Genomic DNA, 22241 nt, shown 5'->3' with positions numbered 1-22241 from the left:
GGTGTACTGTACGCCAGTCATATACAGTACTTCCTCTCATCTTTCCTTCCGTACCTGTAGGTTTCCTAATAGTAAAAGTTGGTATGTACTGAAAACTTACCATGGACCAGACAGCGTTAAACTCTTTCTTTTGTTTTGAGGCGTAGTCTTGCTCTGTATCCCAGGCTGGAGCACAGTGGCAGGATGTCGGCTCACTGCAAGCTCCACCTCCTGGGTTAACGCCATTCTTCTGCCTCAGCCTCCCAAGTAGCTGGGACTACAGGCGCCCGCCACCATGCCTGGCTAATATTTTGTATTTTTAGTAGAGACGGGGTTTCACCATGTTAGCCAGAATGATCTCGATCTCCTGACCTCGTGATCTGCCCACCTCGGCCTCCCAAAGTGCTGGGGTTACAGACGTGAGCCACCGCGCCCGGCCCAGTGTTGAACTCTTGACACACATTAACTCAGAGGGCGCAGTCTCGGCTGGGTGCAGTGGCTCAGGCCTGTAATGCCAGCACTTTGGGAGGCAGAGACGGGCAGATCACTTAAGGTCAGGAGTTTGAGACCAGCCTGGTCAACATGATAAAACCCTGTCTCTACTAACAATACAAAAATTAGCCGGGCATGGTGGCACACGTCTCTAATTCCAGCTGCTTGGGAGACTGAGGCAGGAGAATCGCTTGAACCTGGGAAGCAGAGGTTGCAGTGAGCGCCACTGCACTCCAGCCTGGGCAACAGAGCAAGACTCCGTCCCAAAAAAACAAAACAAGGGGCGGTTTTGTTAAAGTGGCATCACACTTTTGAAAGGTCAAAAGCTGACGGTTAAGAGCTCGGTGTCTGTGGAATCCAATGGCCAAGAGTGAAATCCCGTATCACTGTTTACTAGCAGTGTGATCCTAGGCAAGTCAATGTACCACTCTATGCCTCAGCGACCTCATCAGTAAAATGGGCATTATAGCAGCCCACCTCAAAAGGCTTTTGTAAGGAATTAAATGATTAAAGGATTTAGCACAATGCCTACTATGTAATAAATACTTGGTAAATATTGGCTGCTGTTACTGTGATTAATGTGGTCATTATTAGTGGTTATTTAACACTGTTGAGCCCGGTACAGTATAGATCCAGGTTTACCGAGCTGCATGTTTCAACTGGTAGGCATGCTCAGATTGAAGGAGTTGTATCATTTCCATTGATAAACAATGTTTAGCTGCCATGTGGTGCTTCTCATTCATAGATTTGGTATTTGGTCTGACTGGAAAGCTATTTTCTAGCTGTTTCAGTTATCTAACCACCCCAAAACTCAATGGCTTAAACCAACAGCATTCGATTTCCCACAAATCTGTGGGTAGGCTGGGTGGTGATTCTGCTTAATGTGGTTTCATCTGAGGAAGTCCGAATGATGTCACTTACGTGGGTGGCATAGGTCCTGGCTGTTGGCTAGGAGATCTGCCAGGACTATTGGCCAGGACCTCAGTTCTCCGTCAGGTGCCCTTTCCACTTGAACCTAGGCTAGGTAAGCCTTCTTACAGTATAGTGGCCACAGGGTAGTTGCACCTCTTTTCTGATGACTGCCTGCCTTCAGTCCTTTTTTGCCTATGTATGTACAAAAAAGGAAGTAAGGGATTATATAGGAAAAAATTATGATCTTTGGACAAATCTTTGAACAAATGTTAGTGTTTGAGACTTGTGATTAAAAAGGCTTAATAACTCTTTAGCAGACAGCTGAAGACTTGCCCCAATAAGGAAGGAAACCACCGTTACGTCTCTGAACATAATCACACCTTGGGTAGGACAACTCTAGGAGCCTCCTGGGGGCTTCCTGTTTGGGCAAGGGTAGGAGCTGTGGAATGCTGTACCTTGGGAGTTTATAACATAATTGATCTGTACGCGAGGGCACGCTCATTCGTGCCGCCCTGCTTCTACCCCTACACCTCCCCATGGTAGTATTGGGAGGTATTATCATACCATTATTGGCAGAAAGAACCCTGCAGTTTTATCCTCTACCTCCTGGCGCTCTGACACCTGTAGCCGTGTTACGTTGGGTGAAACACTCACCCATTCTGTTCAGTTCTTTGGAAAATGGCATGAGAATGGGAGCTGTCTCATAGGACTGGTGTGAGGGTTAGATGGATAGACAGAAAACATTCTAGTCTAATGCTTTGTATTCAGTGATTTTTATCATCATCATCATCTTTGCTGGATTTTTACGTAAGAGCTTATGATTCAGTGTTACCAGCTGCTACTCTGTGAGGTAGGTGGGATTATTCCTCTTACAGATGAGAAAACTGAGGATCAGGTTGAGTAACTTATCCATTGTGGCACAGCTCATCAGTGGTGGAATTCAGTCAAATGCAGTTCCTTCTGCTCTTTTCTTTTTATTCCACTGCATGGATCAACCTCATAAATATTCTTAACCTAGGGGATAGGAAATGGATGTCAGTTTGGGTGGTACTGTGACTGTGGTCCTCCTTGGGCATTTGTGTCTAAATGATGCGACGCCTCTCTGTTTAGACTGTAGGTCCCTTGGGGTAGGGACACAGGTCATCCTTTCTATAATCCGATGTCTTGGGTGATCTAGGTGCTCAGTTAATGTTGTTAATGTTAACGATAATGAATTACGAGGCTTTTGTCTGATTTACTTTGTGATTCTTTATTATGTTTGGCTAATTTCAGAAGGGAGCCATAATGAATGGATGTCTTGTTTTTTAAATCATTCAGAGTCTTCAGGCCATTGAGCACAGAAGAGATTTGATTTCAGAGAATTGGCTTGCTGCAGCAATCTAAATTTCTTCTCTTGAAGGCAGAAAGTATGTGGGATGGCCTGGTGTATTGGTTTTCATGTTGAATTGCACGTGGAAGGTGGAGCTGTATGTCTGTGCCTAAGCATCTACAAGCCTATGAATGTCTGGTTTTGCTTATAGCATATGGAGGCTGAAGAGGTGTTATTGTTGGTAAGGTTTGCTTGGCCAATTAGAATTTAAATGGTGTGTCAGTGATGGGTGAATAAAAAATGAGGGGAGCCTATTGCAAATATAAGGAGACACCTAAGAGACCTATCAACAAAATACAATATATGGTCATATTTGGATCTTTAGTTGAACAAACCAACTATAAAAATACATAACTGAGACAGGGAAAATTGAGTTTGGACTGGGTATTAGATAATATTAAGAATTGTTTTGTTGGATATGATAATAGTGTCATGGTTTTGTTCAAAGGAAAAGGGCCTCATCTAACAGAAACAAGCATTCGTGGGTGAAATCATTTGATGTGTGAAGTCTGCTATCAAATACTGCAACAAACAGTAAATACAAAGTCAGGAGAGGGATAGATGGAAAAATAAATGGCAGAATGTTGATACTTGTTGAAGTTGGTTGCTGGGGCCTAGTCTCTCTATTTTTTTATATGTTTGATAATTTCCATAGTAAAAGGTTTAAAGAAGGGAGATGAAAGTATCACATATGATCAAACATCTGTGGGAAGAGTTGGAAGGTTGGATTCCAATTCTGAAGTCACTGCAGAGTTCTTGTAAGATACATTTAGCTTCAAAAGACTGACTCATAAAATACGTTAGCGTTTGGGGGTCAGTGTATTTCTTTTCAAATGTTTAGCTTTGAAGAGGTATCTATTAAAGAACTTGGAAGAGGATATACTTCTATTTATGGGGAAAGCCAGGTGCCAACAAATGATAGCTGGACCTTTGGTGAAAACAGGATTAGCTAAGCCAATGGAATATAGAGAGAATCATGGAATCTTAATGCTAGGAGGAGCAGTGTATGTTCAACCTTGAGTAAAAGACATTTTCCAGAGCAAAAGGCATTCTGTGTTACCTGCCCACTTTGTTCTATGTTTGTAAAAACCTTCTCAAGGACAAGAACCAAGCCCCCAAAGCAGAGAAACTATATTAATCTGAGTCCTAAACCAAACCATTGAACTTTTTGTCTGAACTATGATATATGCTTGAGTCAAAGATGTTCAGTTTTGTAAAATAAAAATCTCCCTGTCAACTGAAATAATTTGAACGGCAATATCTAATACTTGGAAAATAGAAGAAAACCCAGAGATCAAATTATTCTCTAAATCAGATTGGCAATTTTTTCTGGAAAGGATTAGATATTTTAGGGCTTGCTGGCTGGGAGGTCCCTGCTCTGCTGTTGTAGCCTGAAAGCAGCCATAAATAGCACGTAAATGAGTAGGCATGGGTGTGTCCTAATAAAACTTTATTTACAAATACAAGTGGTGGGCTGAATTTGGCCTAGGGAAGGTGGTTTGCTGACTCCTCTAGCTCAGAGTTGATTTTTTTCCATTAAAGCCCCTAGGTCTGTTGGTCAGCTGAGCCAGCCAGATCAGTATCTTTCCCACTAGGTTTAGTTGGAAGAGCTGAGCTTTGTTGAAAAGCCTCTGTTGAATAACCCTTGACAAGTTGCTCAAACTTCATGTCTCATTTTTCCCATTTGTGTATGAGAATGGCAAGGAACAAAAGAGTCAGAGTGGTGGGAGCGGATCCACCTTGCTTCCCTTCCCGTCGTCGTAATGCGTTTTACTTTTGTTGCTCTGTATTTTCTGTTTCCTGTGAGGCAAACAGATGAACATCAGCAATTCCCACAAATTGCCTCTGTTTAAAAAGAAGAGTTTTAAATGGCTTTCTTCATCACAAAATAAGCTCTTGTAAACAAATTTTGCAACAAAACCTAGTTAACAAAAGGGAAAGTAGCTTTGACCTTCAAAATACCAATTAGTTTAACCCTGATGGGAAAAATATAAGAGGTGAGGACAGATATTAGTTTCCATGCTTGGAAAGTCATTCATGCACATAACATGTTTCTCCACGTCTTCCAAGGTATCAGCCTTCCCAAAAGTGTTGGGGATACAGTTGTGGGGAAGCCTGGGGCTCAACTCCTGACACATCCACAGCCTGGCAGGGAGGTGCCTGCGGTGTCTCAAGGGTCCAGGCAGAAGAGGGAACACAGATCTGGGCCAGTAAGAAGACAGGGCCGGGCTGGGTGTGGTGGCTCAAGCCTGTAATCCCAACACTTTGGGAAGCCAAGGTGGGCAGATCACTAAGGGTCAAGAGTTTGAGACTAGCCTGGCCAACGTGGTGAAACCCTGTCTCCACTAAGAATACAAAAATTAGCCGAGTGTGGTGGCGTGCACCTGTAATCCCAGCTCCTAGGGAGTCTGAGGTGGGAAGATTGCTTGAACCTGGGAGATGGAGGCCACAGTGAGCCAAGATTGTGCCACTGCACTCCAGCCTGGGCAACAGAGCGAGACTCCGTCTCAAAAGAAAAGAAACAAAAGAGAGGGAAAAAAGAAGACAGGACGAGGGTAGGAGGGGAAGGCTTCTAAGGGGAGGTGGCGTTTGAGTTTGGGCAGGCGGAGGAAGGCGATGGGCATTTGGGTGGTGGGTACAAAGGCAGAGGGTTGCATGATCCTGGTCTGCTCGGGACTCGGTGAGAGAGAAGGGTGGAGACTTGGGAACAAGGGCTGTGTGTGAGGGAGGGAGTGGGAGAGACTGGGAGATAGCACTGGGGGCTGTCAATGAAGAATCTGCTTTACCAGCCCAGGGTTTAGGCTTAACCTGGGAGGCAGTAGGGCGTCCCTAAGCATTGTGGAGTTTCTGTCTTAGGAATGCAACCCAGGCAGTGGTACAAACACTGCCCTTTACTTAGGACTAAGAGTATGTCAAGCTCTGCTGTGACACGTTATTGTTGTGACTGAAGTACAAAAGCCCACGGGCCGGGTGTTTTTCATCCCGTTTTATTATTGCAAGGCTCACAGCGGGCACAGAAAGGCTAAGCAACTTGCGCAAAGTAACAAAGCTAGTAAGTGACAGAGGTGGAATTTAAACCAGGAAGTCTGGCTGCAGAATTTATCTTAACCACTGTCCTTTGGAGGACTCATCATTCACTGGTATATTCATTCATTCAACTAGTATTTATTCATGATGTTAGGCATTGTGGACACAGAAGAGAATAAAAGGAACCCAGTTTTTGCTCATATGAAGCTTTCAGTCCAGCAGCAGAAACAAGACACTAAAGAGGTAAGCAGAAGTACGTATAGCAGGCGAGTGTGATGGAAGGTGCCAGCACAGTGTGGTTGTATGCATACTGGTGCTGCTAACGTCCAGTGGCCAGAGAAGGTATCTCCAGAGCCCTGAGAGGTGCTTCTGAGTTGAGATTTGAGTAACAAGCTGGAGATACTCGCATGAAGAACCAGAGAAAGCCTCCTGCGTACACCTCTTCCTTGTCAAGGACTCGCAGGAAGGCCTGTGTGTCTGGGCTTGTGTGTCTGGAACAGTGAATAACAGACACAGGAGGTGAGTGGAGGAGATGGGGGCCAGGCCATGCATGGCCCTTAAGTCCATTGTAAGGTAAAGTGTTGACGTTTTATCCATGGAGTCATGGGAGCCACTGGAGAATCTGAACCAGGGAGTGACTAGAGCTGCTCTGTGCTTTGAAGAAAGGAAAGACTGGTGGAGGAAAAGCTGGGGTGGGATGCCCAGTGTATTCCTGCAGTTCAGGCGGGGGGAGTGGGGTCTCAATCAAGGAGATGAGCCTGGGAGTGGGGAATAGGGTTGACAGATAGTTCTGGTGGTGAAGGAAGGGTCAACTCAGAGACAGGGTCTCATGGAGAACTTTTCTGACACCTCCATTCCCTTCCACCCAGACTGGGCTGGGCGCCCCTTCTTTGTGTTTGCTGAGCCCTGTATTTTCCTGTGGCAACATTTGCTAATTTATTGATAGCATTGACCATTAGAATGGGTCTTATGCTTCTTTGGGTGCCTGTGGTCTAACATAGTGAACGGAACTGGACAGCACATGAGAAGCAATGCCACAAATCCTGGTGTCATTGTCGAGGACACCAGAAAGCCGCCTTGTAGGGTTCTGGAGCACAGTTAGGACTGGAGAGGAGACGTGAACGTCATTCGTGGTGAGTGGTAGCTGGAGCCATGGGAGCAGGATGAGAGGGACTGTTGGAGAAGAAGGTGAAGGGGTACTCCCTGGGCAGCAGAGGCTTCTAGAAATTAGCCATGGAGGTAGGAAACCAGGAGAGCCTTGGAGCCAGGGTTTTGATTGGATAATCATTTATTTATGTTGCTTGCCCCAGAAGGGTCAGGTAAGATGAGGATTGAAGACAGGCCACAGAGTTTGGCAGTTAGGGGGTCTTCATTCACCTCAGTGAGAAGTAGTTCAGCACAGCCAATAAGTGGAAGCCAGATTGGAGTTAATTGGGAAAGTTTTGGAAGTTGAGGCGGTGTGGTCTGGAGTCCAGTAGCTCAGTGGTCAAAGTGTCCAGTGCCTGGTAGCCAAGGCGAGGAATACAGCACGCTGTGGCTAGGCACAGGGCACTTTGAGGAATGGTCACTGCATTTGGGGCTCACAGCCCAGCAGGAGAAAGCACAGCCTTTCAAGAAGCAGCAGCTGGAGGGGTTCAAGGGGCTTTTCATCAGGGATGGAAGATTCCAGCACACATTTGCATGATTTATGTGTACTCTGAGAACCTTAAGAGTTTGAATAACCCACCAATTCTCTGGTTATATGCCCAACAAAACATAGACATATATTCTCAAAAAACATGTTCATAGTCGCATGATTCTTTTTTTTTTTTTTTTTTTTTTTTTTTTGAGATGGAGTCTCGCTGTATTGCCAGGCTGCAGTGCAGTGGCGCAATCTTGGCTCACTGCAACCTCCGCCTCCCGGGTTTAAGCGATTCTCCTGCCTCAGCCCCCCGAGTAGCTGGGACTATAGGCATGCACCACCAGGCCCAGCTAATTTTTGTATTTTTAGTGCAGTTGGGGTTTCACCATGTTGGCCAGGATGGTCTCGAGATCTCTTGACCTCATGATCTGCCTGCCTCAGCCTCCCAAAGTGCTGGGATTACAGGCGTGAGCCACCATGCCTGGCCAGTCACATGATTCTTAAGAGTCAGAAACTGCAATCTACTCAAATTTATTCATCATGACTACAAAGGATTATAAATTCTGGCATGTTCACACAATGGAAAACCATGCAGCTGTAAGAATGGATGATCTATAACTCAATCAGTAATACGGATAATTTCACAAACATCTGAAAAGCCAGACACAAAAGGGTCCACACTACATGGTTCTATTTGTATGAACTATAAAACCATGCAAAGGGAATCTCGGCTGTTAGAAGGCAGGAGAGTTGCTACCCGTTGCGGGAGGTGGTAAGTGGAAGATAGCAAGAGGTGGTTTCGGAGATGCTGGTAAAGTTATCTTGCTTGGTCTGAGTGCATTGCTTGATTGTTTTAACTGTTTCGAACAGTATGAAAATAGAGGACCCTATACCCCAACACTCATCCCAAAGATTTTGACTGTCTTCTGTAACCATTTTTTTCTTTTGCATCTACCTCAAGTCTGACTGGAGAACTCATTGCATTTGTAAGTAATATTGTTCCATTCGTTCATTAATGCCATGTAGACTTTACCACCCTCATCTTCTCCAACTCCATCCCTCAAGTGGGCAAATTGGCAGGAGAATGGAGATGGGTAACTTTAAAATGGAGCATACAAACTGCTTTGAGCTGCAGAGTTCTTTCCTATCAGGTAACCTGAGTAAATGTTTCCCATTGATCATCAACTTATAAGTCAGAGTTGCCTGGGTATGGTGGCTCACGCCTGTTATCTCAGCACTTTGGGAGGCTGAGGCAGGTGGATCCCCTGAGGCCAGGAGTTCGTGACCAGCCTGGCCAACATGGTTAAACCCTGTCTCTACTAAAATTACAAAAAAAAAAAAAAAAGAGAAAAATTAGCCGGGCATGCTGGCACACGCCTGTAATCCCAGCTACTCAGGAGGCTGAGGCAGGAGAATCGCTTGAACCTGGGAGGCGGAGGTTGCAGCGTGCTGAAATCACGCCATTGCACTCCAGCCTGGGCAACAAGAGCAAAACTCCATCTCAAAATAAAAGTAAATAAAAGAGTCATAAATAATGACGGGTTTTGGAAGCCGTGATTAAAGCCACAGATCAAGGAGGAATTTCCATGTCGGCATGGCATAGAAAGGATGGCTGCTCATGATTTAGGCTGGTCTTTCCAGCCAGCCCATTGCATAGTGCTAGTAATAACCATCAGTAGCCCTCAAAGATTTGCAATATAAAACATTATGCATTGGATGGATCTGCTCATATGAGAGCTAGTAAATCAGTGTGGGTCTTGTTAGAGAATGACATTTATATAGAGAAAGTTTGCTTACACAATTTGCCGTTTGAATTTAGTTAACAAGGACCTGAAGTGTGTGGGGGTCACTTCCCACCAAAAGCCAGTGAAGAATCAAAAATGTTCTTTGTTAAATGGATCAAGCTTGTCTAGTCTTGCTATTAGAAATAGTCCCAATTCAGAAATCTGCATTAGTACTTACAAGCCTGTTAGTGAGAAGAGCAAAACTACTTCAAATAACACATTATGGGAGTGGTGTATTCTAGTTGCCCCCAAATCACCTAACGCCTTGCAAAGATTTAGTTGTTAGTCGAAGAGTGGCTAACGTGACCCCCTAAAGAATTAATTTTTATTTATATAAGTTCTGCATGAATACATTCTACATTCATTCTAAGTACAACTTTTGCAAATAAAGCTTAAACTCCTTCTTGGCCACCATCAACCAATCTTCTAATATTTCGAGTCAAACGTGGACATAGTGTACCATGTCTGTCATGTTCCCTGTTCAGAGTCCCCTAGTGGTATGTCAGAAACAGAATATTGGATTGTATGGATAATTGGTCTGGCTTAGAGTGGCATATATCATGTAGAGTTATAATGATAGGGTGACATATTGAATGGAGAATCATAAATATTGGGAATGGCTGGAGAGCAGACTCTGAATGAAAATGCTTGCTGGGGTAAACATGCCATAACATTCTGCCTCCAGCTCCAGCTTTGCTTATGTCTAGGCCAATAAACGGATTTCCTTGGGTATGTTTTATTGTGTTTATTTTTTTCCCCTTTTCCACTTAAAGCTGATTATGGTGTGGCTACTCAGTCGGGGCTTGGTGGCTTTGTGTGAAATGGCTCAGTGTCCCTGAACCACTTGAAGGTGGCAGACAGTGTACCTTGCTCTGCTTTTCCCTTCATCTGGAATATTCTTTTTCCCTTTCCCAGATTCTCTCTCTCTTCCCACGTGGCAGGTTTCTGTTCAATCTTCAAGGCGCAAATCACATACCACCTGTGTTCTAGGGAAGCTGTCTGGCGTCTCTTTACTCTCTTCCAAGTGGAGCTGTGTCCCTCCTGTTTGTCTGTGCTTATGTCCCATGGTGCTTGCCACCGTGGCATTGTGGGTGGTGATGTACATGATGATCTTTTTTCCCGTGGGGGCTTATGGTGTCCAGGGACCACTACTCTGTTGAATTAGATTTACTGTTGTTGCCTACTATGAACCATGAGGGAGGAGGGCATGTTCAAGGTGAGTCTGCTCTCGGCATGCTTTCTGTTTCTGTATTGATCTTCTAATCCTTTTTTTTTTTTTTTTGCTGTAAAATGACCCGTAAAGTTTCTTTTCTGTTTATTAGATCATATCTGCTGTAGTTGAACCTTCAATGAACATTCACCTAACATTATTCTTAACATATTAATTCGTACTTGGCCTGCTTTAGGACAGATTGGTGTCTGGTGAAAAGCATTGACACACAGGTGAGGACTCAGGGGTCCATGGGGTGTTTCACTACAGCATCCTCATCTGATTTCCTTTATGCCCCAACAAGTGAGAGAGATACTGACAGGGTTGGATAACCCTTGAGTAACCAGTTAACATAGAGGAGGGTAAATCCTTTTTTCTCAATGTTGTAGTTTCCAGAAATATTTTTCTCTGGTGGGCCTTTTAGTCAGAGAAGAATTCCTTTTTTTTTTTTCTTAAATGTAGTCACCTAACATCAGGGGCAAAGGATAATAAACCCTGTTATTCTTTGCAAAGTGGTCAGGACCTTCCTGAAGAGGAACTGATCTTGTTTTAGGTTGTGCGAGCTCAGAACCACCCTGGCCAACTTAGCAGTGGCTAGAAATGTAAATTCTAGACAATTGTTTTTATTATTTTTGAGACACGGTCTCACTCTGTCTCCCAGGCTGGAGAGCAGTGGCACAATCACGGCTCACTGCAGCCTCGACCTCCCAGGCTGAAGTGATCCTTCCACCTCAACCTCCCTGAGAGCTAAGGCTATCTGTAGAGGTGAGCTACCTGTGTCTTAGCTATTGAAGTGGATGGTAGAGGTAAGCTGTCTATGTCCTAACTTCTGAAGTGGTTTAGATGGTAGAGGTGAGCTGTCCATGTCTTAGCTATTAAAGCGGATTTTAAAACTCTACATCTCCCTGGAGGACCAGGGGCAGCCGCAGCTGCTGCCTGTGGGTGTAACAGAGCTGCAGGGGCGTTGGGCACACAATTCAAGCTGGCTCGTGTGTGCAGAGCCAGGGGATGGGGGCTGAGCATACGGGATGGTAGGAGAGGCCACTGACCCCTGTGAATCACCCTGGCCCTTCTCCAAGCCCTTTTCCTACTGTGCATAGCTAGCTTTAAATATTAATTGTTTTTGTTAAAGAGTCAGTAGTGTCCCGTGTCGATTTGTCAGTAAACCTAGAAATATACAAAGCGGCAGAAACATAGAAAGCAGCTGTTGCTTAAAAGCTTATTATAGTGTAGATGACAAATGAAGTCAAAACATGATCAACACTGTTTTATTTCATATTTTACACTGGGCCAAAACAACTTGAAGTTGTTATTAGAAACTATTTTGTTCAGAAAGCTTTGTTCTTCTGCATCATATGATGCTTTCATAAATGGAGTTAGTAGCTTTTTTGTTTTTCAAATGTAAAAAAAAAATGAAAAAGATTTGAACTAGGAATTATTGATGTGCTACTTCATATTTCATTTCTAACGTGAATGCTTAAGATTCCCGATGTTTATGTGTGGTCTGGACTTGCTGGGTCCCAGAGTAATTGTTTGTAATATTGCCTCGTAGACTTTAGCCCGTTGTTTCTGTCAGCAGTTGCCAGACAACATGCCAACTTAGCAATGGCTAGAAATGTAAATTCTTTTTTTTTTCCTTTTTTTGAGAGAGTCTTTTTCTGTTGCCCAGGCTGGAGTGCAGTGGCATGATCTTGGTTCAAGCAGTTCTCCTGACTCAGCCTCCCGAGTAGCTGGCGTTGCAAGTGTGCACCACCACACCTGGCTAATTTTTGTATTTTTAGTAGAGACAAGGTTTTACCATGTTGGCCAGGCTGGTCTCAAACTCCTGACCTCAAGTAATCCACCTGCCTCGGCCTCCCAAAGTGCTGGGATTACAGGCGTGAGCCACCACACCTGTCCTTAGAAATGTAAATTCTAGAAAATTATTATTTTTTTGAGACAGGGTCTCACCCAGTCCAAGCTGGAGTGCAATAGCATAGTCATGGATCACTGCAGCCTTGACCTTCCAGGCTCAAGTGATCCTCGGATCTCAGCCTCCCCTGTAGCTGAGACTTAAAGTGCACACCAACATACCCTGCTAATTTTTTCTACTTTTTGTTGAGATGAGGTCTTCTTACATCCTCCAGGCCGGTCTCAAGCATCCTTCTACCTTCGCCTTCTAAAGTGCTGGGATTATAGGCATGAGCCATCACACTGGCCTGTAGAACATTCTTTTTGAGAGAAAGGATCATTTTATGTGCTACTCCCATTGTTAAGGGACACAGCAAACTAGCCTGGTGGATCTTTACCATGCATGCCATTCATTCATTCAGCAACTTTTATCGAACCCTTTAAGGGGCCTAGACATATCAGTGAGTCAAATCAGAGATTCTTACCTTAAGGGTGGGAGTGGGAGGAGTGGACACAACTGACAAGCAGTAAACCCAGGAAGTAAATGTTTTGTGTGTTCGGAGGCAGGGGGTTCTCTGGAAAAACAGGAAAGTAGATCAGGATAAGGGGGCTATAGATGAGGGACTTGGAATTTTAAAATAAGGTGGTCAGGGAAGACCGCACTGAGAGGATGATGAATGAGCAAAGATTTTTAAGAGGAGAGGGAATTCTTTGTAGAGGGATCAGCCAGTGAAAAGGCCCTCTGCTGGGGAAGCGACTGAGCGTCTGGGAAATAGTCACAAGGCCTGTGGGTGGAGGCAGAGGAGAGAAGTAATGGTGGGCCAGGTCTTTTCCACTGGCCGGATAACCCGCAGGTAACACTGCCCGGCCTGTCTTTCTCTTTTACAGTGTTTCTTAACTGGGGTGGTTTTGCCTTACTTCCCCCCACCCCCAGGGGACGTCTGACAATGGCTGGAGATGGTTTTGATCGTCACAACGTCGGGAGGGGGTGCTTCTGGCATGTGGTGGGTAGAGGCCAGGCATGTTGCTAAACTTTCCATAGTACACAGCCCACAGAACAAAGTATAATCTGGCCCGGAATGTCAATAGTGCTGAGGTTGAGGAATCCTGCTCTGTTATCTTTATATAGTTCATCAATTGTTGATTGATTTAGTTTGTCTTTTAAGATTTAATAAAGAAGAAAACCATAAAAACGTCTTGGGAAGAGGTTATTCATCACGTTACCTGGTTAGAATGCCTTCACAGTTGATATTGAAGCGAATGTTGGCTATTTTCATTGACTTTGAGGAAGGGAGAGCCAAATCTTGCTTCCATGTATATTTTAGTAAGCCCTGGTGCATTGAAGGATTAGTTAAAAAAAAAAAATACAGCATTCACAGGTAAATAGTAATAATCTTACTGATAATCTTATTAATTTGGACTCAAGTAGGATTTCCTAATTTTGAGGAAGTTCAGACTGTTGATCCACACCAGGGAAAATGTTTGCATATGTGGGGAAATAAATGATTGTCAGTACTTGGAATGAAAGGTACTATTCTTTACATATGAATATAATGGTATCAGTAGCAATATTTTCCTTGAATTTTGCTAATTCAGTATTTTTTAGACATCAGTCATTGGTGTGCCACTTTTTTCTATTTTTATTTTTCTTCATATCAAATAACTTCTTTTATTTAAACACATTTTAGAAAACTTTCATCAGTTGCTCTAAATGAAATTTAACCAAAATATAAAACAGAAATAAAATAACATTAAATTCTAGATATATAGGCACAGTGCCTGCAAAAGATTCTGAGCTGAGACCTGCTTTGTATTAAAAGGAAGATTACCAGTCTTAGGGAGGTGTTCAAGACATGCCTGAACAAAAGGAAACTTTCCTTGATTTAATTGGAAAATGAAGAAGGGAATAACTTTCCCACTGTGTGATTTAATGACATTCAGTGTGTCACACTTGAGGATATGCCGTCTCAAGCTGTCCGCACTCTGTGGCCAGGTGACCAGGCTGTGCACTTGCAGCATGGCTGGCTGGGCTCAAAGCTGTGCCTGATAGTATAGAACCAACCAGTGAGAGAATGGAGGTGGGATTCGTTGACTGTGATTGGCCACCAATGGCCTATTAATGCAGAACTCTCCCAGGGTGGTAGCAGCTGGACAGCCTGGTTCTTTGTTCTTTATAGGACTAAAATTGTAATTCCATTGCTTAAAACAGAAATGCCTGTTATTTAGACTTCTCATTTCTGATAAATTTTAAACATCTTTCCTCTCTCCGCCCTTCCTTATATACTTAACATGAATTACCAAAATTTGTTCTACTAAATTCATTAATAAGATGATTGAATACTTTTGACTAATTCATGTATGTTATATTGACTGTGCAAATTCATTAATTTTACTTTAACAGTTACGTTTTTGACCTTTTTTTTTTTGAGACTGAGATCTCATTTTGTAAGCAGAAGCAAATTAGTTAATGTCTTTGGCTGCTTTCCAACTCACATTGTGGGTACACCTACAGGTGGTTTGAGGCTAGGTGCTGCATCTCAGGTTTGGTATTGTGAAAGCTGGATTTTCTCAGCTTTCTCAGGGGCTGATAGGCTTTCATGAATTGAATCCTGGTAGTCAAAGTCTTGGGAGAGTGATTTCTGTAGAATCCAGTGTTTATTAGGTGTCTGTGTGATGTGCCAGGCATTATATGATATGTGCCAGGCATTATATGACATAGTTCCAGTGTTTAAAGGACCTCCGGGTCTAGCTCTAGAGATAGAAACAGTCTACTTAGAAGCCTGATCTGGGCTGGGCGCAGTGGTTCGTGCCTGTAATGCCAGCACTTTGGGAGGCCAAAGTGGGTGGATCACCTGAGGTTGGGAGTTCGAGACCAGCCTGATCAACGTGGAGAAACCCCGTCTCTGCTAAACATACAAAATTAGCTGGGCATGGTGGTGCATACCTGTAATCTCAGCTACTCAGGAGGCTGAGGCAGGAGAATTGCTTGAACTCGGGAGGCAGAGGTTGCCGTGAGCCAAGATCGCGCCACTGCACTCCAGCCTGAGCAACAAGAGCAAAACTCCGTCTCAAAAAAAAAAAAAAAAAAGAGAGAGAGAGAGAAACCAGGTCTGGTGGTGTGTGCCTGTAGTCCTAGCTACTTGGGAGGCTGAAGCAGGAGAATTGCTTGAACCCAGGATTTGGAGGTTGTAGTGAGCCGAGATCACGCCATTGCACTCCAGCCTGAGCAACAAGAGCAAAACTCCGTCTCAAAAAAAAAAAAAAAAAAAAAGGGAAACCAGGTCTGTTGGTGTGTGCCTGTAGTTCTAGCTACTTGGGAGGCTGTAGCAGGAGGATCTCAGGAGTTCGAATGTAGCCTGGGTAACATAGCAAGACCCTGTCTCTACAAAAATAAACCAAAAACAGAAAGAAAGAAACAGTCTACTTGGATTTAATATTGTACCACTTTATGTAAAATGTTGAAGCCTGACAACTGCATAGTTCCATTTACTGCTCCTGCTTTATGTTATAGTTTAAAATATATAGAACCTCTATATATGTTATAAATTCCATAGCACAAGGTTTTAATTTTTGATTTAAACTATCATATGCATTTTTAAGTTAAGAAGAATAATAGTTTTAAAATATTTACCATTTCTAATGCTCTTGATTCCCTTTGAAGATACAAGCTTCCAAATGGTATCACTCCACTTCAGCCTACAGAACATCTTTTAATATTTCTTGTAGTCTGCGTTGGCTGGCTGTGTTAAAAAGGGTGTGTTAGAAACAAATTTTTAGCATTTTTTTTTTAATCGGACAATGTCAGATTTCTGGAGGATATTTTCACTGGATATCAAGTTCTAGATGCTAGTTTTGTCTCTTAGTCCTTTAAAGATGTGGTTTCACTATCTTCTGCCCCTACTGTTTCTGGTCAAGAGTCAATGGTCATTCAGGCCATGACTCCATGTATATAATACTTGTTTTCTCTGCTGCTGTCCCGATGATCATGTTTAGTTACTAGCAGTTTGCCTCTAAGGCATCCAGATGCAATTTTCTGTGTTATTTAATAACTCTTGGGATTCACTAAGATCCTTGATTCTGGAAATTTATGTCTTTCACCAAATTTGCGGAATTTTTGGTCATTATTTTGTCATCTTCGTTCTTCTATTAAGTCCACTTAGTGAATTTTTACTTTTCACATATTGTTTTAGTTCTGAAATTTTTATCTGATGCATTTTTATATTAATGTTTCTTTGCTGAGGCTCCTTCTCATTCATGGCATGTTTTCCTTTCCATCCGTAAGCATTATTGTAATAGTTGCTTTAAAGTCCTTGTCTGTAATTTCAGCATTTGAGTCCTCTCAGAGTCACTTTGTTATGATTTTTTTTTTCTTTCAACTGGTTCAGGTTTTCTTGTTTTCTTCATATGTTGAGTAATTTTGGAGTATAACCTGGATATTGTGAATGTTACATGTTGTGGAACCTCTAGATTCTGCTAAATGCCTCCAAAGAGTATTGATTCTTTTTGTTTCTTTTGTTTTATTTTACTAGACGCTGACATTGACTGGGGTCAGACTATTAACCCATCATCCCTATAGTGGATAATAGTCCAAATCTTGGTTCAGTTCTTTAAGTCTTAGCTGTACTGATTGGAATCTGTCACACAAATGCTTGGTTTAGGGCTCAAGCCAGGGTTTGGGCAGAGTTTAATACAGTGGCTTCCCCTGTTGGACTCTTTCCTTTCTGGGATTCCTCCTCTTTGCCCTTCCCCACACTCTGTAGTGTCTCTGGTTGCCCTGTACTCTGGAGATATAAATGTAAGCAATATTAGTAATAGAATCGGCTAATGATTTAATCATAGTAATAATAATAACAACAATAACAACAGCTGGTCTTTGCAAAGTGCTTATCTGTGTCAGATGCTTTTACATCTATCTGTCTATGTATCTGTCTATCTTTTTTTTCTCATCCAGGCTGAAATGTAGTGGTGTGATCATGGCTCACTGCAGCCTCAACCTCCCAGGCTCAAGCAATCCTCTTATCTCAGCCTCTCGGTTACCTGGGATCACAGGCATGCACCACCATGGCTGGCTTTTAAAAAATTTTTTGTAGAGACAAGACGAGGTCTCACTATGTTGCCCAGGCTGCTCTCGAACTCCTGGGCTAAAGTGAGCCTCCTGCCTTGGCCTCCCAAAGTGCTGGGATTACAGATGTGAGCCACTGCGCCTGGCCTGTCTATCGTACATTGTTTAGTTTACACTATCACAGTCGTCTGTGGTAGGCATTGTTATACCCACTTTAAGCTGAGGAAATTGAGAGTCAAAGAGGTAAGACAGTCAAAGAGGTAAGGTTATTTTTCTGATAAGAGGCAGTGGTACATTTCAGAATGAGGTGTTCTGACTCAAGGTCCCACACACCTATTGATTTTACAATTATGCCTCTAATATCTTTTCAGTGGGAAATCTGGTACTTAATCCTTAATTTTCCGGTTTTCTTTGCCTTTGGTATTTTGCAGTACATCCACATATGGATTTCTTATTAATTATTTTGTACTTCTTCAAATTGAATATTCATCTTTTTTTCAGTTCTGGAAAATTATTAGATATATTTCTTTAAATATTCTCCCCTCCTATTTTCAGAAATCTTCCCTTCTGGAATTCCTGTTGGATTTAACTTAGACTTAGTATTCTATTTTTCATGTGTCCTAATTGCTGTCCTATGTTTTTCATCTCTTTATTTCTCTGTGCAGCCCTCTGGACAATTTGTCAGATCAGTCTTCCAGCTCACTAACTCTCTCTTAGCTGTGTCTAAACTGCTACTTAAGCTGGTTAGTGGAATCCTAATTACATTATCTCTGTTTTTCATTTCCACTTCTTTTTTCAAACATGCTTAACCCACCCCCACACTTTCCTCCTTTTATTATGATGTCTATTTTAGAAATCATACTCATTTGAGGCATAATTATTTGATAATGTTTTTAGATTTTTCTAATATTTCTAATCTTGGGGTGCGATTCTCTTGTCTTATCTACTAAACTCTTCAGATGCTGGTTTGCAGCCTTGTGTAGTTTGAAATTTTTTATTGTCTGTCTGTCTTCAGGGATTGTTTTATGATGTTCCATGGGCCTTGGGTTGTGAAAGTGTTTCTTTAGAACAGTTTCTTGTTTGCTTCTGCTAGGATACCTGGAATTTTAATGAGTCTTGACGGTATCCTCTTAGTACCTTGGCTTGGGGCTCCTGCACTTTGTGTGTAGTGTAAATTTGGACTCTACACTCAGGCTGTGCAGGCCTGTGGTTCTGATTTCTCACAAGTGACCACCCTTCTCCTATTCCCACTCCCCTCCTACTCCCACCCTCACTGTAGTTCCCTTTCCACAGCTGTCTTATACCGGGGCCTTGATTTCAAATCACTCTCTGTAGCTTTTCTCCCCATGTGGGCATCAGAAATCCAGTCATAGGGACCTGTATGTAGGTCTTCAGTGTTGGCAATAGAGTGTCAACCTTTGCCGACGGATATCACTTTGATTTCTGTCTTCCTTTCTAGCCCTGGGAATGTCCTTCCTTCCTCTTGCCTTCCTGCTTTTCTATGTTTTAAAAAAATTTGTTGCAATTCCTCTGTGTGTGTGTGTGTGTGTGTGTGTGTGTGTGTCTGAGAGACAGAGAGAGAGTTCCATTCTCTTCAACTCCACTGTCATGTTCTTGGAGATCTCAGCCCCTGGGACTTGAACCTAGTTGTCCAAAGTCCATGCTCCTCCTGGATACTACACTGGGTTAGGGCAGTGACCGTGGGGAGGGAAACTGGGGACTGATGTTAGAATAGAAATCAGAATGTCAGTTTATTATTTGTTATGGTTGGGATAAATATTTGCCTGGAAGGCTGATGTTCAGGTTCATAGGTCAGTAGCATCCCACTGGACAAAGTCTAGAGTAGGAAGTTGACAGTGCTTTCCCAGCACTGTTGAGGAGCAAATAGGACCTCAGTGACAAATATCAATCTTCTGGCAGTTTTAAGGTATATTCTTGGACATCTTTACAGTGAAAGGAAGGTGTCCCTAAAGGCCATGCAGCTCCCTGTAGTCTCATCACTGCTGTTAAGAGTTATGAGTTATCTAGCATTCTCTGGATCTTAATTGGGGTTTTCAAGGAAATTAAGATCACAAGGTTACTTCCTAAATGTTCAATCAGAACAAAGGGAGTTTGATATTCTTAAGGGTTGATTTTATCACAGCAATGCCAGCAACTTGCCAAGTAGATTCACTCCAGCCTCCACAAAACCTAGCTCAGAATGTGTAGAAGAATGGACAGCTGTTACAACTTCTGCTCATCTTTGTTTTTTTTAGAGTCACTTTTATTGGTGTATAATTTACATACAATGAAATTCACCAGTTTAATTTGTTAAGCTGAGTCTTAACAAATAGGATTGTGTGACCACAACCATGCAACCATAATCAGGATAAAATACTTTCCCAGCCCCTCCAAAAATTCCTTGTGCCCCTTTGCCAGCACATGTTCCTCACCCTGAGCCCAGGAAACCACTGATCTGCTAAACAGACTGTATTTTTGTCTTTTCTAGAATACAGTAGAATATTAGTAGAATTATGCAGTATGAAATCTTTTATGTTGAGTTTCTTCCATTTGGCATGATGCTTTTGAGATACACCTGTGTTGGTAGATGTTAGCAATTCATTCCTTTTTATTGCTGAGAAGCATTGCATTATATGGATGTATAACAATTTGTTTATCCACTTAACAGTTGATGGGTTTGTTTATTTCCAGTTTTTGGCTATTGTGAATAAAGCTGCTATGAACATACAAGTACAAATCCTTGTGTAAACATGTTTTAATTTCTCTTGGGTAAATACCTATGGAGTGTGGGATTTACTGGGTCACATATAAATATATTTATTTTTTAAAGAAACTGCCAAACTCTTTAGTGGCTATACCATTTTGCATTTCCCCCAGCAATGTATGAGACATCCAGTTTTTCCATATTCTTGCTGAGATATTTGATAGTTAAAAAAAAAAATTCAGCCTTCCTAGTGGGTGTGTAGTGTTATCTCATTGTGGTTTTGACATTTGCCTAATTACTAATGATGTTGTACATCTTTTCCTGTGCTTAACGACACACTTGTATATCTTTTTTGGTGAGACTCAAGTCTTGTACCTATTATTGAAATCAGACTCTAAGAATTTTTTTGGTGTTTTCTGGATGCAAATTCTTTATCAGATACATGTTTTACAAACGTATTCTTCTCAGTGGCTCAGTGTTCCATTTTCTTCTTTCGAAGAACAGAAGTTTTCCGTTTTGATGAAATGTGATTCATTAGTATCTTCTGTTATGTTTTGTGTACTCTAGGAAATCTTTGCCTTGCTCAAGAGCATAAATATTTTCCTGTGTTTTCTTCTGTGAGTTCTAATGTTTTATGTTTTGAATTCATGTCTATGACAGATTTTGAGTTAATTATTTTATGTGACATAAGGACCAAGGTTCATTTTCCCCACGTTTATTCTGTTATTCTAATACTCTTTGGAAGATTGTCCCTTCCCCATTGAATAACCATGGCACCTTTGTAAAAAATGAATTAAACTTAGATTTTAGATCTCTTAATGGATTTTCTCTTATGTTCCATTAATGCGTGTGTTTATCCTTAAGCTGGTATCATAGTGTCGTGATAGTAAGTCTTGAAGTCAAGAACTGTGAATGTTTCTGCTTTATTTTTCTTTTTCAAAATTGTTTTGGCATTCTAGGTCCTTTGAATTTCCATATGAATTTAGAATCAGCTTTTTGATTTCTACAAACTTAAGTGCTAGGCTTTTGATTGGGGTAACATTGGATTTATATGTAAATTGAGGATAATACACATAACAATATTGAGTCTTCTGGTTTCTGAAAGTGGGATGACTGTTTTCAACATTCTTTTAAGATTTTTCTCATAGGATTTTGTTAAATTTATCCCTAAGAATTTCGTATTTTTGATGCTATCATAAATGGTATCCTTAAAATTTCATGTTTTCTTTTGAGAAATGTCTGTTCCTATTTTTGCCCATTTTAAAATTGGATTATTTGTTTATTTTCCCATTGAATTTGAATTCCTTATGTATTCTGGTTATTAACCCCTTCAGATGAGTAGTATGCAAATGTTTTCTCCCATTCTGTGGGCTGTCTTCTTCACTTTGTTGTTTCCTTTTCATCTAGAAGCTTTTCAGCTTGATGTTACCCCTTTTGGCCATTTTTGCTGTGGTTGCCTGGCTTTTGAGGTCTTACTCAAGAAATCTTTGCCCAGACCAATAGTGTCCTGGAGCATTTCCCCAGTGTTTTCTTCTAGTAGTTTCATTGTTTTAGGTCTTAGATTTAAGTCTTTAATCCTTTTTGATTCGATTTTTGTGTTTGGTGAGGTAGGGGTCTAGTTTCATGCTTTTGCATATGGATTTCCAGTTTTTCTAGCACCATTACTGAAGAGACTGTCCTTTCCCCAGTGTATGTACTTGGGGCCTTTGTTGAAAATTAGTTGACTATAAATGTGTGGGTTTACTTCTGGGTTTTCTGTTCTGCTCCATTGGTCTATATGTCTGTTTTTATGACAGTACCATGCTGTTTTGGTTAGTAGCATTGCAGTACATTTTGAGTCAGGTAACGTGATGCCTCCAGCTTTCTTCTTTTTGCTCAGTATTGCTTTGGGTATTCTGGGTCTTTCTGATTCCATATACATTTTAGGATTTTTTTTTTTTTTTTGGTTCTGGGAAGAATGTCATTGTTATTTTCATAGGGATTACATTGAATCTGTAGATTGCTTTGGGTAGTATACAACTGTTTTTTGTGTATTTACTTGTATCCTATAATCTTACAAAGCTCACTTATTCTAGTTATTTTGTAAGTTAATTGGGATCTTCTATATGGACAGTCATGTTGTTTGTGAATAAAGGTAGTTTTACTTTTTCCTTTCTAATCGGAATGCCTTTTATTTTGTTTTCTTGCCTTA

General features: G+C 41.8%; 1 protein-coding gene across 24 annotated transcripts in view; it reads left to right on the top strand.

Moving 5' to 3' along the window:
- The window catches only part of LOC102139221 (serine/threonine-protein phosphatase 4 regulatory subunit 1-like), an 86539-nt gene that overhangs the window by 1996 nt on the left and 62302 nt on the right, over positions 1 to 22241 (top strand). The gene's annotated exons all lie outside the window — the stretch shown is intronic.

The sequence above is a fragment of the Macaca fascicularis genome, chromosome 10, assembly GCF_037993035.2.
Source record: "Macaca fascicularis isolate 582-1 chromosome 10, T2T-MFA8v1.1".
In the NCBI taxonomy this organism is placed as follows: domain Eukaryota; kingdom Metazoa; phylum Chordata; class Mammalia; order Primates; family Cercopithecidae; genus Macaca; species Macaca fascicularis.
The sequence above is the reverse complement of the archived record's forward strand: the minus strand, read 5'-3'. Positions and strand labels throughout refer to the sequence as shown.